Below are 4,490 nucleotides of genomic sequence, written 5' to 3' on the forward strand. Positions count from 1 at the left end.
TGTATAAAATCATGAATTAGGAGAAGGTACGTATTTTATTCCTTAAAAAAAGTAAATTTAATTTTACTTTTATAAAAATTTTTAATATAAAATGTTTGTTAGTCGTTATAAATTTTATTAAATTGCATGTAAATAAAATTACTGCGACACTATAAGATCTTGATTTAGGAGCTATGTATTTTATTTTTTTAAGAGAGAACAAATTATAATTTTATTTCCATAAGTTCAATTCTTCCAATGTAAAACGTTTGTTAGTTATAAATTGTATTAAACTGCAAATCATAAATTACTGCAATAATTTATACAAGATTTTAATTTAGAATGTACATATCTTATTCTTTAAGAAAAGAAACTATAATTTTATTTTCATAAGCAACTTGATACTTCTAATTATAAAAAAGAAATATTAGAAGAATATACATAAAGAATGTATATCAAAGAAAAAAAATTACCTTCATGTTTATCGTAGATATTTATACACTTATCTCAAAATAAAAAAAATGGAGATGATGTGGGCAATCCTTGTGTATATACATCGATTTTATAAATAAACTACGATTCCACTCGGTCGCTCTTGATGGCTTCGGGTATTGTCGGATATCGAAAATAGATACGCTTCGGTATATATTCGTATATATGTATTTCGTTGCCGACGTGACGACAGTACGATAGGCGACAGCCCTGACCATGCAAGCATTGCAAGCTTAAGCGCGTCCGTGCGGTGGCGTCGTCTGGCGAGTAACGCATGAAGTTGCCGCGGTTCCCGTCCCCGCCAATTTTACGAGCTGCTCTCGCCGGGCACGCCGTACGATAGCTGTGAAGTTGGTGGGGTGGGAGGGGAAGGAGTGCCCGCGTCTGCGCGCTATTGGCGAGCGCGAGCGAAACGGAGCTCCCCCCACTCCCGCGATGATTACGGCGCTTGGAGCTTGGAGTAGACGAGTAGTTGGAGTGAGTGAAGTCGCAGTCGCCTTTCACGGGTACGGTCGGGTTGGTCGGTCGGTCGTTCGTTCGGTCGGTCGGTCACCCGAGCGGGACTTGGAGTAGCGTACACGTTCGCGATCGCTCTCTCGTCGGAGTCGCTCCGGGAATTAACGTCGTTGCCGGTGCATCCTTGGTAAGGACCGGTTGTGTGACACGCGACAGGCGCGCGCACGCATACGCGCGCAGCACGACGCATACCTTGCTGCCCCGGGCGCGCACTTGGCTCGCGGTGACAGGTCGCGTGGAACAGGAGTCGAAAGTGTGTATCTCCCGTAGGACGCGTATCTCCTTCCGTCTCATCCTATTATCATCGTATTGCGACATCAAAAAAAGAGATCGTGAGAGGTAGACGTGCGTGCGCGCGCGCGCGCGTGTGTCTCATCTCCAATCGTTTAAAAACACGCATCGCCCTGAAGTTGCCGCTGCGTCCGTCCGGTGTATGTACTCCGCTGTCGCGTGAAGTTGCCGGTACGCACATCGTCTGCATGCAAATTGGACGTGCGCGCGCGCGCGCGCGGGCGCGAGTTCGTGATCATTTTTCCTGCCGGCGATCCTCTCGTATTCGCTCGATCAGTGCCAGTCGCGTGCGGAATTCGCATCCGAGAGTTCAAGGAAAGAGCACGCCGTCCCCTTTCCTTTCTCGCTCGCCTCGCTTTACGTCGTCATCAGGTTGTCGCTCTACGTTTGTTCGGCACAAGACAAAAAATCATCCATTCCCAGCTTCCGTTTACATAACGTCATTCAGGTGAATACGTTTGCTATTTCGAAGATGTGTTGTAACAATTTCTGAATAGCATTACGAGATAGAACGAGAATTTTTTGATAATTTTTGTCTGTTTCCTATGCTTGTAAATACTGACGATATTTTGATATCAAAATTGACGAATTCAAGTCGTGGGAAGTTAAAGAATATAATAATTTAAATCGTATTATATATTTGTATATATTATACTGTAATGAATATTCAGTTGATAAGATTTTCGACGTCTTTAAACACCATGAATTGGATTTTATCTGCGATGAGGACATTCGTCAGTAGAAAGTAAATGGCCGCATTCAGCAGAATATTTATTTTGTAACTATTGGAAGTTTTCTGCGCTGAGATAATAGAACTGTTCTTTTAGATCTAAAAGTACAATTCAATGAGTGCGAAGAAAACTTCCAACAGTTGCAAAATAAACATTCTGTTGAATGCGGCCAATGCACTGAAAAGAAAATTTACTAAATCTTACTACACGTTTCTTTAAATAGTACTAAGTAAACATTTACTTATAGTAATAAATATTTACTCAATAAAAAAACGATAATTTAACAAATTAATGATTCTTGTACCAAATAAATTCTAATTTATGCAATACATAAATAAATGTATGGTTTTAAAATTTTGAAAGAAAAATCATTTTTTCTAATTTTTCCGCGGATTTTTTCAGTTTCTTTTCCAAAAATAGAAAAATTGATATGTGTGTGTTCATAAGACTTACCATTACTTATTTTTTTCCGAAAAGAAAATAATTTTAGTTTTCTTTCTGCAATTTGAAAAAAGCTTTTTTAAAACTATAAATATATGTTTACATTTAGTTAATATTTATTTAGAATTATCTAAAAAATATTTATTAAAATTTAGTATTTCTTTCAATGGGAAAAATATAGTTCGAGGTATTATGTTTGATGGGAAAAACAATTATTTTTGATGCACTGACGTTGTCAATCTAATCTTTCAATCTAATAATGTAAATATTGCAAAAATTCAATCGCTGGCTGCACATGTCGACAAAATTTTTCTTGTAAAGCCGTACAAGACGTTATAATTACTTATTACAACTATTAGAAAGAAAATACCTTCTATTGAATACAGCAAAAGTGAAAAGCATGTTACAGAATGTCGATAACTCTTTTTCTTCATCGGATTCATGCAATAAATATTTTATTTACGTGGCGAAATCTGTTTGGTTGCGTATTTAATGATATTCATTTTCATATTTTTCCGAAAGTATTTACGGATGAATAATATTTGATATTCGTTATTAGTTACTTTGATGTCTCACGTAACGAATCAGTTTATCCGTATAGTCGATTAAATTCCAGCTAATTATGCCCACAAACTCGAATGATTAATTATTAATTACTCCAAGCCAGTAAAGATTAACGAACATGTGCGTGCAATTATGGTCGTTTGGACGCGACAAATGGAGGGAACGTAATTGCAAACGCCTACCTTCGCACATGTAACACGTATTGAGTAAATCAAAGTGCGCGAAGTCTTCGTTTAATTGACTCGATCTTTTAAGAACGTAATCGAAAGCAAGTAACTCGATCAAAGTGTAATTTCTTTACTTTCTTAATCGAGGGTCACATCGCCTTCCCCCGCGCGTATCTAGTGTATTACATGATGAATTGAGCTGGTACGGATATCTCTTTGATCTAAATTGAGATATGGCGGAAAAAACAAACGAATTGATTAATATTTTATCCCGAGAAATCGATATCTTTTCTCGAAGAAAAGAAGAAAAAAGAAATACACGTGAAGAGGGGGTTGCACATGCGCACAATACCACAATTGGACACATTTGTTTATTTCAGTCGGTACCTAGAAATTTTCCAATATATACCATCAAATTTTATATTAAACTGCCTAATTGGCGATGTGGACAATTGGGACTCTTCTTACGTGAGAATGGACGCATTTAGCAGATTCAACAGTTGAGTGAACGCTCGCTGCTATTTGTATATTCTTGTCATGGGCGTCGACTATAGTGGTTGACATGGAGAATATTCTATTATATATTCGAAATTTTTCCATGTGTGGAATTCCACACTTGGAAATCCGAAGAATGTATAAATTATTTTTTGACGAAATAATTTATTATTTAATATTTTAATAAAAATGAAAGTAGATTAAACTATATATGAAAAGTTGCGTGTTTACAACTCGATCGGTGGTTGCCTCTTTTACGACCGTCGATCGGTATTTCACTAGTGTCCAGATGTAGCGCTCCGATGAAACGAAAGTGACATTGATCGCTTTATTGCAATATATAAAATTGATTTTGACAGGAGCAAATTAAAATTACATCAAACGATGTTTTATAATATAATGGAAATCAAGAAAATAGAGATTTATAATTTAAAGACGATTTAATTTTTTGAAAAAAGATGTAGCCGTGAGAGAAATTATATCAGAATACACAAAAATGATAAGACTCCTGCTTACAATCCTGCACTGCGGAAAGATCTTTTTCGGCTCTTAAGAGATTAAAAATAACTTATCTACGTTCTACAATGCTTCCGATTTTGTTAAATAATACGGCTGTTTTGCATATTCATTCAGGTGTCATACAAAATCTTAATTTAGAAGTTATAATGGATGAATTTATAAGCAGGAACAAAATCCGTAGTTCCACATTTGCGTGTTCTACATGATTACATATATTATACATATATACGTATAAAATATTTATACCACATATAAAATATATATACTATATATGAAAAAAATATATAACAAATAT

General features: G+C 36.1%; 1 protein-coding gene across 6 annotated transcripts in view; it reads left to right on the plus strand.

The window, feature by feature from the left end:
* Positions 1-974: 974 nt before the first annotated feature.
* The window catches only part of LOC108754054 (cadherin-87A), a 274,945-nt gene continuing 271,429 nt past the window's right edge, over positions 975-4,490 (plus strand). For 3 of the 6 annotated variants that reach the window (XM_018496083.1, XM_018496085.1, XM_018496086.1), the window contains exon 1: positions 1,332-1,726. The gene's annotated coding sequence lies outside the window, so the exon portion shown is untranslated. Of the gene's footprint in view, positions 1,125-1,156; positions 1,241-1,331; positions 1,727-4,490 lie in introns of those variants that run through there. The other 3 variants (XM_018496084.1, XM_018496082.1, XM_018496087.1) reach the window with 3 other exon arrangements.

The sequence above is a fragment of the Trachymyrmex septentrionalis genome, unplaced genomic scaffold (assembly GCF_001594115.1).
Source record: "Trachymyrmex septentrionalis isolate Tsep2-gDNA-1 unplaced genomic scaffold, Tsep1.0 scaffold75, whole genome shotgun sequence".
Taxonomy (NCBI): domain Eukaryota; kingdom Metazoa; phylum Arthropoda; class Insecta; order Hymenoptera; family Formicidae; genus Trachymyrmex; species Trachymyrmex septentrionalis.